The sequence below is a fragment of the Symsagittifera roscoffensis genome, chromosome 6, assembly GCF_963678635.1.
Source record: "Symsagittifera roscoffensis chromosome 6, txSymRosc1.1, whole genome shotgun sequence".
NCBI classification, from domain to species: Eukaryota; Metazoa; Xenacoelomorpha; order Acoela; family Convolutidae; genus Symsagittifera; species Symsagittifera roscoffensis.
This window is the reverse complement of record NC_087067.1, coordinates 29,406,361-29,421,144: the sequence shown is the minus strand read 5'-3', so window position 1 is coordinate 29,421,144 and position 14,784 is coordinate 29,406,361.

The following is a 14,784-nucleotide window of genomic DNA, read 5'->3' as shown; positions in this document are numbered from 1 at the left end:
AAATGCTTCAACAATTTACCAATCACGCAAAACTCAGTCGGCTCAAAAATACTCTACAAACGATTTTGGATCAATTGTGAGAAGGTGTCATTAAAATGCATAGTTTGAGAAAGTACTACTCATAGAGTTTTTACGGAACATTTTAAAAGTATGGAAAGTTTGGCAAAGCGTATGAAAAATCAAAAGCAAATCGAAAGCATATTGAAAATTCCCGCACTGGAGTTCCATGGATAAAATTTTATTGTCAGTAACTTTAAAAATAATCGATTATAATCAGCTGAAAACAAATTATTTTGCATATAGCATTAAAATCCATTGCAATATAATTGTATTCGAAAGATTTCCAATCTTATAGATAAAGACAATGAAAGTTCATTATAACAATGTTTTTCCATTTTAGTGAGGTGCGAATAAATTGGGGTGGCTTATTAGAATGGGGCGGTGGTTCAATTAGGGGATTAAGGTGATTCAGGTAGTCAGGCGGTTGGAGGGGGTTGTTCAGGCGTTCAGGGGTTTGGCAAAGGTGCAAACATCGGGGCGGTGGAGGGAGGTTTTAAGGAGGCAAAAGGCAAAAACTTAGGAGAGGAAAAGTTAACGCAATCGTTCTTCATGGAATTGTTTTGCAAGTTCGGAATTTGATTAGGCCGTACCACCGCCTCACAAAATTTCCACAGTACTCATTTGATAAATGCAGAGAAAATTTTGCAAAATTTTGCACAAAGCAAAAGAAAATTAATGTGGAAAACAATCTTTTTTCTATGATTTTAAATGAAATACAATTGCTTTAAAAATGATAAAAACAATAAATTATAATCGATTTGTTTTGTTCCATGTTGTTTGAGTGCAATATGTGAACCAATTATATTGATAATGTTTCAGGCAACAAAAATTCATTGGAATCGATTTTTTTTTTCATTTTTTTAGATGCGGGTTGCAAAACGCGCTAAAACATTACAAGGTATTAAGCAAAAATGAAACGAAAAAAAACTTAAAAAGGCAACGGAACAACATTGTCTTGAATGGTTTTCAGCTTGAGGAAAACACGTCCAGCATAATAACCGCCGTCAGGCAATAAGTTTTCAGAAACGTTTATCTAGTGGAAGAAAAGCCGAAAACGTTTAAAAAAATAGGTTGGCGTTTTCCCCTTAAATGATGCAAGCATAGATATTTAAGTCTATATAAAACATGGTTCGAAACCAATTTGGCCGAGAAAAGCGTTCAAGCAAAACAAAAGCAAAAAAAGGGGAAAACTTAAACTCACGGATAGTAAATTTAGAATTCACTGAGCAAATTCAAAGCTACACAGCTATAGAGTGTGAAGCTACAAAAAACAGCTTGACGAGGCATTTGAGCCAGCAAAAAACAGGCAGGCAAAGGTAGGCCGACAATTTTTTTGTACTGTTGCTTATATCGCACTACTCGAAACTTCCATAGTATACCGTAAAAGCAATAGCCCAATAGCCTTGTAGTATTATTTATTTTTTTTTTCACCAAGTTGAACATGTCATTGAAGCACGTTCCTTCCAACTGTGGTTTTGTTAAAAATCGTTTTTAACCAGATAAAACACACGTGTGCAATATTATTACATGCCTTCTTTGAACAATTCTTAAATTAAACTGAAAAGCATTATAGAAATAAAGCTCTGCTAAATAATGCACAGTTGAATAATGAACAGTTCAAAAACGTAATTTTATTGATTTTTAAACAGAATGAGGAGTGTGATTTTAGTTGTTGATGTCTATCACAACATGCCCATTGAATACATTTTCAAAACCCTTGTTTCTCAGTGAATACTCATGGTTCTTATACACAATTAATTTTTCACTGGGTAGCTTTTCATTGAATATTATCTGCAGGCTAACACACATCTGGTCAAAAGTTTTTGCATGGTACTCGTCTCCATTTTTTGCTCTCTATTCCTTGAAAAACGAGCTAAGTACTGATTTTTCATTGGTAAAAAAAACTTTTTAAGAGATTGTTATTTGAGCATCTAAGAATTTTTAAATCGTTTTTCTGGGCTTTATGACACCAAAAAAGTGAGGTTATTTATAGGGAAAGCAATCTAACCCCGTCTTCCTTAATTATAGGGAAAGCAATCTTCCTTATTTATAGGGAAAGCGCAAGTAAATTAGTGTACGTTTTTTGGAAACTGGTTAGACGTTTTCAGACATTGAAATTAAGAGTGACTTGCTGGAGTTCTTATAGAATAATCACCAATTTTGAGTAAGACGGTCGGTCCAATTTGAAATGAAAAAAAAAAGAAAATGAATATCACGTCTGGGAGTGAAAACTTTTTCAAAATTGAGTATTTTTTCAACTTTTTCACATGTGTTTCATACCAGATTGCATCTCAAATTTTGTTCAACTGTCGACACTGCGTGTCCCGATTTGTTCACAAAGATTCTCAATGCAATATGAAGCTGTTGGTTATCTAATGCAAAAAAATATAATTCGATGAAATAACGCTTGCTAATTTCAAGCCTAATAATTGTTACAACTTTGGAAAAGTTTTGTTTTTGTTTTTCAAATGCTTAAATTTAAAAGTAAACACATTTATTCAATATGTTTTCTTGCCTTGTTTGAACCATCAATCAAAATGACTAGAAAGTGAATCTATTTGTTGCCGTGAAACTGTTTTCAAATTACTTGTTTTGCTCATTTGTTACTCATTTGTTTTGTACAGATAAGCTACAGCTTATAATGCATCTCAAAACTTGTTCATGTCTCAACACTGTGTTTTTCGATTTGTGTTACAAAAATTTTCAACTTAAAACTCAGTGTTGTTTATCTACACCAATTTCTTCAGGTTTCTTTTCAATTTTAGTTCTAAAATTTTCCATTCATCAGTCCATACATCTGAAGCATGTAAAAAAGTGAACAAAATTAGCTGCAAATTGATATTTTACTCTAAAATACTTATTTTCAAGATCAATTTTGGACACTATTTACTCAATTTTCTACCAAACTTCTTAGATCAACCGAGTGTAAATGACTTAAAATATCTCTCCTAAAGTCTCAATTTCTAATTTGAGGCACTTACCAGGTCTTAAAATGCCAGTTATCAGCATTTGTGATATTTTTTTGAATTGTTTGAGAGTATCAGAAAAAAACAAAAGCTGGGGAAAGTTGTCACAATGCAAGTGGAAAATGCTATTCTCTCATAAAAAACTTTCTAGAAAATGACATTGAAATTTCTCTGCCCATTCACAAAAAAAAAGTTATCACAAATGATGGAAATTGACATTTTTGGACTGGAACTCCGAAATAATATGGTGAGTGCTTCAAATTAAAGACTGAGTCTTTCAAAAAGTGTAATTCAGATCACCGAGACACCCAGAATGTGTAGTTCAAATCATTTGCTGTCGGTCGATCTGAAAATATTGATCAAATTTTATGTAATTGTTGTCCAGAAAAGGTATTTCTGCAATTTGGCAATTTGATTTAGAGAGTAAAAACCTGAATTCGCCTTTAATTTAGTCCATAAGTGTACGAGCCAATTTCAATTTGATTTTTGACAAAAATCGCTTTTTATATAAAAATGACTAAGTTTTTAAGATACTCTTTTATCCATTATGTACTTTTTGCCATGCAACGAAATTTAATTTTGAAAAATTTTTGCCATTAAGAGCTTTTAATTAGCAAAGTTTTCCCGTCATTTCTGTCTTGATGTATAATAGTAAATAGCAATCGGACTGACAAAACTATTTTAAAGGGCATTTGCAATTTTTTAGAATCATTTTGCATTTTGCAAAAAACGATTTGAAAAAGTTGAACAAGGTAGCAAAAGCCAATTCTCGGAGAAAAATTCTGAATGTATGATCGAATATCTCTCTGATTTTTGTTGTCTCACAAAAGTGTGGAAAAAAGGCCAAACTCAATATTTGACTCACCGCTATTGAAGTTACATGAACAGGATAAAGGTGGATCAAAATTTAAAATCTTTTTTTTTTCTATAATATTGTTCAAACAAAATTTCGAATACAACTAATTTCAAACTCTGATCTGCTTAGATTCCTTATGTATATTATTAATGACCAATTATAGAGAGTTATCGATCAAAATTTATTCTCCAGTTACTTTTCTGAATTGCTGAGAAGTTTGAAAACTGCACGCAAATGGGCTTAACTTTAAACTTTTAACGAACACCATAAAACAGAAAATTCCATTACAGCTGGTAAATTTTTTATTTTTAACTTAAGGCGTCAAAGCTCTCCTTCAAAAACGCCGTCAAAATTTTTGAATCAAAATTGAAATTAATTGCAATACTAATACTTAGTTGTAAAAATAATTGTATGACAACGCCTTTTTACTTTTTTTTTCAATTGGTTTCGGCATAATACTTAAAAATTACAATACTTCATCGCTACAAATTTTTTACGTTATTTCAGATGAAGAAGATGATGATGTTAACCGTGCAAGAAAATACTGAAAGTAGCGTAACTAAAATATTGTGTCTTCCTACATGAAGCTATCTAATTCTGCGGCACTACCCTCAGAGTATATCAGCTGTAACACCGCGTTTGGGGGAAAGAAAAAAGAGCGCATATTCAACAACCACCATATCTACAAACCGCCATATCTTGAAGTCGAAATTACGTCAGAGTTACCATATTTAGATAAGAGTTACGTCACAATTGCTAACCTACTATCGAAAAAAGTATCATTTTTTTTCACGAAATTATCAGACTGAAACATTCAAGATTTTAGCTTATTGATTAACCTTGTTGTTTGACAGTCTAAAACATATGTTAATCTACTATTTAGTGCCTTTTGGGCCCAGGTGAACAGTCTCCCCCCTCAACAGACCAAGTGAACAATCTCCTCCCTAAAAATAAATTGCAAATTCAAGACTTAAAGCCTGCTTCTACTACTCTCAAAACTGATTGGCTGAAAAGTATTACTTGTAACCAAGTGAACTTTCTCCCCTTCCGCTCCTAATTGATTTAGAGGAGAGTTTGTTCACGTGGTCCCTTTTCTGAAGTATGGTAGCTTGTACAATCCAATTGGTCAAGACAAGAAAGATAACGATTAGTAGATTCAGTTTGAACATATGGATCAACCGGACAATCTCCCCCCCCACCCCTAAGTGACCTACTGTAGAATCTCTCCCCTAGCCACCCCGCACCGAGCGCCCATGGATTCTAATCGATTATAATGGATTCCCGAGACAAAAATAATCGATTATAATCCATTACGGATGTAAAATTCAGACCACAAAATTGATTATATTGCCATTATAATCGATTATTTTTGAGAAAAAATAATCCATTATAATCGATTATAATCGATTATAATCCATTATTTTTGTCACTGAAATCGATTATTTTGTCAAGAAAATCCAATATAATCGATTATTTATGAGGTTAAAAAATCCATTATAATCCATTAAATCGATTATAACCGATTATTTATGAGGTAAAAAAATCCATTATAATCCATTATAATCGATTATAATCCATTTTAGTTAGCTATTTCAGCGATTCTATTTTTAGTTCTAATTATGCCTGGAAGAAAAAAAGCAAATTTAAAGATGTAAAATTACAAAACTGCAAATATACGAAAACATGCATATATATAAAATTCTCATTACTGTTTTAAAATACTGAAATAATATGATCATAAAAATCAGCAATATATAAAAAATTTTGTGCACAAAAAATGCAATCAAATCATGAAAATCATCAATATAAACAAGATTTTGTGCACAAAAAATTTAATAATCTCATGCGAAATTATGAAAAACTAAGGGAATTTGGGCACAATTATATGCAATAAAATGAAGAAAATCATCAATATATACAAGATTTTGTGCACAAAAAAATTAATAATCTCATGCGAAATTATGAAAAACTAAGAGAATTTGGGCACAATTATATGCAATAAAATGAAGAAAATCATCACAATATACAAGATTTTGTGCACAAAAAATTAAATAATCTCATGCGAAATTATGAAAAACTAAGGGAATTTGGGCACAATTATATGCAATAAAATGAAGAAAATCATCAATATATAGAAGATTTTGTGGACAAAAAATTTAATAATCTCATGCGAAATTATGAAAAACTAAGAGAATTTGGGCACAATTATATGCAATAAAATGAAGAAAATCATCAAAATATACAAGATTTTGTGCTCAAAAAATTTAATAATCTCATGCAAAATTATGAAAAACTAAGAGAATTTAACACAATTATATGCAATAAAATGAAGAAAATCATCAAAATATACAAGATTTTGTGCACAAAAAATTTAAAAATCTCATGGGAAAATATCAAAAGAAACAAGATCTTGGGCACAAAAATATGCAATAATCTCATGAAATTCATCAATATAAACAAGATTTTAGGCACAAAATTATGCAAAACAATAAAAAAAATCATCAGTTTTGACAAGATTTTTCGCCCAAAAAATATGCATTCATATCCTAGACAAATGAAAATTAGAAAAGGTTTCAAATTTTTCCTTAGGGGATTTTTAATTATGCCTGGAAAAAAATAAGCAAATTTAAAGATGTAAGACTACAAAACTGCAAATATAAGAAAACATGCATTTATATAAAACTCTCATCACTGTTTTAAAATACTCAAATACTAAATACTCATTTTTAGATATAAAATACTCTCAAATTGTTTTATTTCGAAAGATGTTTTGAACAATTCTTAATTTTCAGGCATGTCTTCCAATTTCAATACAGAGACCACTTCTGCTTCTGGTGAGCCAGTGATCTAGTAGTAGAGCCAGTGACCTCAGCGGGCATCGGGTAGGAGAGCCAGTGACCTCAGCGGGCATCTGGTAGGAGAGCCAGTGACCTCAGCGGACATCGGGTAGGAGAGCCAGTGACCTCAGCGGACATCGGATAGGAGAGCCAGTGACCTCAGTGGACATCGGGTAGGAGAGCCAGTGACCTCAGCGGGCATCGGGTAGTAGAACCAGTGACCTCAGCGGGCATCGGGTAGTAGAGCCTGAGACCTCAGCGGGCATCGGGTAGGAGAGCCAGAGGGAGAAGTTCGGGTCCTATCTGCGAATCATAAAAACAATCAGGGCCACACATACAGAAAAACATAAGGGGCACGCATACAGACACACATACGGAGACATACAAACACATATTAGGCACACATACAGACACATGTAGGTACACGCATAGAGACACACGTACGGGCAAAAAACAGACACATCTAGGGGCACAAATACAGACACACATAGGAGCACACATACAGAAAATCATAATGGGCACGCATACAGACACTCATACGGAGACATACAAACACATGAGGCACACATACAGTCACATGTACGTACACGCATGGAGACACACGTAGGGGCAAATATTTAGACACACATAGGGACATACGCCGAAACACATAGGAGCTCACATACAGGCACACGTACGGCACGCACACACACACACACACACACACACACATGGCCACACATACAGACACACGTACGGGCACAAATACAGACACATATAGGGACACACATACAGACACACCTACAGAAACACAAAGGGGCACAGTAACGGACACGTAGGAGCAAAAATACAGACACACAGAGGGGAACCCATACAGACACGCTGGGGCACAACTACAGACACACGTAGGGGCACACATACAGAAACACGTATGGGCACACATAGAGACACATGTAGGGCCACCCATACAGACCCTTGTACGGGCACATAAACAGGCGCACACATACAGACACAAGTATGGGAACATATACAGACACACGTACGTGCACAAATACAGACACACATAGGGTCACACATACAGACACACGCACGGGCACATACAGATGTGCATAGGGGCAGGCATACAGACACATACAGGGGCACACGTACAGACACACCTACAGTAACACATAGGGGCACACATACAGACAGACGTAGGAGCAGGAATACAGACACACATAGGGGAACATATACAGACACGTCGGGCACAATTACAGACACGTAGGGGCACACATACAGAAGCACGTATGGGCACACATACAGACATATGTAGGAGCACATATACAGACACAGGGGCGCACACACACAGACACGTACAAGACATATACAGACACATATGGGGCACATATACAGACACACCTACGGGCACAAATACAGACACACATACAGACACACGTACAAGCACATAGACGTGCATAGCGGCAGGCATACAGACACATATAGGGGCACACACAGACACACGTACAGAAACACATAGAGGCACATACAGTCACAAGTACGGGCAGATATACAGACAAACACGGGGTCACACATACAGACACACGAACGGGCACATGTACACACACATGGGTGCAAATATACAGACACACATGGGTGCAAATATACAGACACACAAAGGGGCACACATACTGAAACACATAGGGGCACTCATACAGACACACGTAGGGTCATATATGCAGACACACAAAATGGCACACATACAGACACACATAGGCCACACATACAGAAACACATGGGGCTCACAATCACACACACGTAGGGTCACATATACAGACTCAGATAGGGGCACAAATACAGACACTTAGGGGCACATACACAGACACACAGTGGCACAAGTACAGACACACATAAGACCACATTTACAGACACACGTAAGGTCACATAAACAGAAACATATAGGAGCACATATATAGACACACGTAGGTGCACATACACAGACACATATAGTGGCATAAGTACAGACACACATAGGGCCACTTCTACAGACACACGTATGGTCACATATACAGACACACATAGGAGCACACCTACAGACACACGTACGGGCAGATACACAGACACACATAGTAGCACGAGTACAGACACACATAGGGCCACTTATACAGACACACGTATGGTCACATATACAGAAACACATAGGAGCACACAGACACGTACGGGCACATACACAGACAAACATAAGGCCACTTATACAGACACACAAAAACTGACCAGAATGGTAAAATTATTCAACAAGCATTATGTTCGAACTTTTTAAATTATTCGAAATATTAAACTCTCGTGAAAAACGTGGAACTCTCTTAAATTCAGGCTTTGCCTCAAATTTACAAAGACAGCGGTGAAAAGAAGCGCTAACAGAGTGTTTTATGATTATTAACAGAACAGAGTTGATTTTTATCAGAGAACATAAACTGTTCTTAAAATAAATTGCAAAAAACCAAAAATTAGATTTATAGTTTAAATGATCCAGAATTCCTGCACCATCAAATTTTAATCATTTCTTGCAAAAAAAGTTACAGAATTTATTGCAATGACCACGGAAATGTTTACAATGAGCATTAATTATGAAAGAACAAACTTTTAGTATGGTGAATATATTCCACAAGCCTTATGTTCGAACTTTTTAAGTTATTCGAAATATCAAACTCTCCAGAAAGACAGCAGAACAACTAACGGTTAAAGGAAGCGCTAACAGAGCTTTTAGGCGAGGTTTTTCTTAGTTTTTTTTTCAGAAATTGAAGCCTTCGCATTTTTAAATTAAGCTAATCAGTTTGTTGAATATTCTGGTCAATAGCATTCAAGGCCTCCTGTGCTCGAGCAAGGTTTATTGCGGCAGCCTGCCGACGTTGCAGGATAAGTTCTGGTCCCAGGCGATTGAGACTGGCCTTGGCTTCTTCATATGCCTCCATGGGGAAGTTGGCGTACTTGGTTTTAATTGCTTCTAAACACTCATTTATTCCATGGTACATCAATAAACTTGTCAGAAAAAACCAGACTTTAACTATAGGTATTAACTCACGCTCCCAAACTTTTTTCCAGATTCTGGGAAAGCAGGGCGGCAGTGTGAACCGTGTGACTTCCGAGGCGAACCATGTGCTCCATTATTTGTTGTTCACTCCAAATTTTACATCCAATTTTTCTTCCATACTTAGCCACGTTAGAAGCAGATACTTGCAACAAATCACAACCTTCCCATTCAACTTTTTCACTTGAGTTGTCAACCGGTACTGGTTTACCTATGAAAGTCTCTACTCGTCCAACCTATGGGCAGATATAGATGAAAGGAAAAAAATCTAATTAATTGTTTTAATTTTTCAGTTATTGTGATGTAATGAATGAACGTACCAAAGACTTCAATGACTTATCAAGACGAACAGAGGTATCAACCATTGATCTCATGAAGCTACCAACCCCCTCATTGAGTGTTAGGGATGACTTATCGTTTCTTGCTATAATATTCTTAAAACGATCCAATCAGATATCGTGCATAAATTATACGTCATTTCTTTCAAAAAACATTTCAAAAACAAACCGGGGCAAGTTCTATAGTCACAGTTTGAGGTTGAGGGTTGTTGATGCGCAAGGGAGTGTTTTATATGTTGATTACGGCTTTGAGTGTACTGATCATTTTCAGTTGCGAAATCATGCGCATGGAACAAATTTTTTCGGCGTTTGGATGGCGGCTCTACTGAGGCCGAAAGCTCAGGTTGCCTCTGTTGTGGTTCCTGTGTTTGAAACGGAACGTAGTTTCCAAAGTCAGAAGGATTGAAACTTTCTACCTAAAATGAGGAGCACTCAACATATGACAATTTAAATCAAATAAACTATTTGGACAAACTGAAATCTTCAATCCATAAATGACTTGCACTCAAAATACAAGAACTCAAATCTGAAAAATCCAAAAACTAAATACCGGTTGGGCGAGCTGTACGCTTGCTGGCCAATTTGGTCAATATAACCGGGGTTAGAACCGAGCTCCGAAATACCCGCAGTAAAATTAGATACTAGAACAGTTCTCAAAATGTGGGGCGAAGGCTGAAGCTCAGTATAAACTGGAGGAACTTGAACTGAGGTCGATGTCTCAACCGAAGTTGAAGGAATGTACGGTTCATGTTCGTAAAGTGGCTCCTCATTATCAGCGGCGAGGTTCTTCCAGGCATAGGAAAGTTTCATCATTTCTGCTTGGATGTAATGTTCGGGACCAATGGCATAGATTCTAGCAGAATACGACTTCTTTCCGAAATGAATTGTGATGATCTGATTCCTCTACAAAAAAGCAGTTCCTAGCGGTGCAAGGCGACCCCTAACCAAAACTAATCAAAATTAAGTCTATGTACTTGATATGTTTGTGGCACATCAACGTGGTTTTTTATTTGATCAGAGAGCACCCGCAAGCAGCCCGGTCTTCGATCGTGGAAGTAGAACGCAAGAATCCAGGTATTAGCGAGATGCTGTCTAACGGTACTTTCTAGCTCTCTTATGTGGTTGTTCAACACACGGTTTCCTTGACGGGAGCTAGACATCTCAAACAGTTTGAAACCTGAACTTTCTACCTTACAAAAAACTGAATCAAAACAACATTATCAAAATTTAAAAAAAACATCCATCTAACAACCAAAAAACGGGAATTTCTTTGAAAGCTCTAACGAAACAATACCAAACTGAAACAGCAGTATTTTGGAAAAAAAAATAATTTGAAACACAAAAACTGAGATGATTAACAACAACAACAACTTTATTTTCGCAATGAACTGAATGGCGTTCACAGATTTCTCAAAAGATCAAACAATTAGCTCAAACTTATTTCGAACCGAATGACTTTCTTTTCGAAACAATTCACTGATATGAATTGTTAGCAACTAATTTTTTCAATGAATGAATAAATTGCCCCAAATCTTGACTAGAATATATGTCTTGCATTGGACTTTGATTCACGATGAAAACTTGATTGAAATCGAATGGCTTGCACCAAATGATGATTGGAAGCAAGTGGTTTGCAACGAAGTTTGAAAGTAAAAGATTGGGTTGGACCAAACATTGCTCTGAACTAAATCTCCTGACTGCAACTACAAGGATTGCAAAAAATTAAATCTCAAGTCAATTACTTAAAGCAAACTTTGAGCTGAATTGTATGGTTTGCACCAAGTTTTAAACGGCTCACACCAACCATTGATTCAAATCAAATGGTTTGCACCAAATTTTGACTTGAACTGGGAGGATTGCAAAAAAAGGGAGGATTACAAAAAAGGGAGGACTTGAACTGGGAGGATTAAACAAAACTAGTTAAATTGAATGGTTTTGCACCAAACTTTGAATTGCTTACACCAACCATTGATTCAAATCGAATGGTTTGCACCAAACATTGATTTGAACTGAATAGCTGGTATCAAATTTCGCTAGAATGGAATATTTTGCACCAATTCTTGAATAGAACTGATTGTCTGGCGCCAATCTTTGATTTACAGAGAAAGCTTTCACCAAACATCAATTTAAGTGAGTGGTTTGCACCAAGCTGTTGTAATAAAGTAAGCGTTTGCTAAGTTCCAGAACTGAATGGTTTGCACCAAACCTTGACTCAACTGGGAAGATTGCAAAAAAATTGTTTTCAAGTCAATTAGTTTAACCAAAATGAGTTAAATTGAATGGCTTGCACCAAACTTTAATTGGCTTACACCAACCATTGATTCAAATTGAATGGTTTGCATCAAACCTTGACTTGAACTGGGAGGATTGCAAAAAAAATTGTTTTCAAGTCAATTAGTTGAACCAAGCTGAGTTAAATTGTATGGTTTGCACCAACTCTAAACGGCTTACACCAGCCATTGATTCAAATCGAATGGTTTGCACCAAACCTTGACTTCAACTGGGAGGATAGTACAGTAGAGAAGATCAAAGAAGAACAGCAATGTTGCGGATTCCGCGGCATATTTGAATTTTTCCTGTAGCGGAAACCTCTTGCAATTCACAAAATGCACAGTTTGGCCTCGTAATGCTCCAAATTTTTATAAAAAACATTGTAAACATATGCATAGGAAAACTGCAAAACCAGAGGAAAGATAAAACTCAGAGGAAAACATGAGCAAAAACCTGAATACTAAGGAAAAATTTGTCAAGTTGTGTTGTTTGTGTAGAAGCAAAATGAATTGTACCAAAAGAAAGCCTTTAAAACCAATCGTAAAGCTATTGCGAAGATTTAGTGCACCTAACAAAGTGATTGCAAAAACAAAGTGACCTTTGAGAGCGTTTGGAAAAGTAGGCAATGACTGAAATCAATTTGAGTTTAAAAAAATTCTGAAACTTTTATTGATCTTTCTTTGAGCCTATAGCGAGTTTTTGGAGAGTCTTCACAAAATATTGGGGAATCCAAAACGCCTATTAGGAGCAGTTTGAATGGGTTTTTAAAAATGTCTCAAAATAGCTAACAGTCAATCACTTGCTTTTCAAATAACATGTTTTTTAACACATCAAACTCCTAGAAATTGATAGCTCATCCAAATCAAAGTGCTTTGACTTACATTGACCGAAACTCTTGAAGAAAAACTGTTTTGACATATTCTGGTTTCAACGCGTTTATTGCTGATATTTAACTGAACAAAAAGAACAATTATACTGAAGATAATTAAAGTTTTAATTTTAAAAATAATGACATTCATTATCAAAAGCTAACCTTTAATTGTTATCTTGATGTTTCTGAAGAATCAGATTTTCTGAGGATAAGGTTAAAATAATTGAACGTCAGGTACTTATCTGAAATAAGTTGAAAAAATTTTCAAAAAATATCTCAAAAATAGCTAACAGACAATCACTTGCTTTTCAAATAACATGTTTTTTAACACATCAATCTACTAGAATTTGATAGCCCAACCAAATCAAAGTGTTTTGACTTACAATGACCGAAACTCTTGAAGAAATACTTTTTTGACAAATTCTGGTTTTAACGCGTTGATTGATGAACGCGTTAAAACCAGAATATGTATCGTTTGCAACTATATATCGTTTAGCACCATTCCTTGATTCGAAATGAATGTTTTGCAACAAACATTGAATGAAAGAGGTCGGCTCGCATTGATTGTGAAAATAAAAAGCTTAAATAAGCATTGAAATAATTTTAACTGCTTTCTATTTCGAATGAAGGCAAGTTATTTTTATGGCTCCGAAATGTTAAACCGGGGAAAAAATACAAAACGATACAAAATCTAATCAGCCTCAAACTTTTTTAAAAGTGAAGTAATCAAATCGTTTCAGTTGTTCAGAAGTCTTTTTCGGAGCTCGTAACCCCAGATGTTTGCCCCCCTAACTGTCCTTTCTATTTGGTCGGTTGATTGGAACTTCTGGCGGACAGCATCCGTGAACATTTTTTCCAACACCGGGCTCAATTTGTGCCTAGTGGCTTGAAAGCTTTCATTTCCCCCAAGCCTAAAGTAAATTAGGACACAACTTGAACCCTCCCCAAAAACAGGCTTTGCCAATTGCCGCCCAAATTTTTCGGGGCTATTGGACATTTTGCTCAAGTCCATCCCATTCCATATATTTGGTGCTGCTGATTCGGATATGTTCATTTCTAAAAATTAGTAAATCTGATTCAGAAAAAAAACGGCGATAACATATACCAATCTAAATTTATGTATTGGCTGGTCGACACGCAATATGAGGCCCTTAAGCTGAGATAATATAAGCGGAAACCAACTCGGCCAAGGTAGAACAAAAGCAATTTCTTTTTAATTTCTTTATTTCCCAATTTGAAAAACCATAAAAGCGTTATCTTGAAAACTTAATGGGCCTCTGGAGAAAATTGGAGGCCAGATTTGCAAGCACTGAGAGCCCCTGATAGCACCTACTATACGGTTGGGAATTTCAAATTTCGTGAATATTTTGAACTTAAGATTCCCGAAAAAATTGAATTTATTAAACTAAAACGAATCGAGCATTCATAATTAGAGGCAAGATTTGAGATTCTTCGGTATACGCTGACAATAAGGTTGTGTCTTCATCAAGTTGGTAGTTTCCAATTTTGCGAACTTTTTGTAGATAATTTCTTGGAGAAATT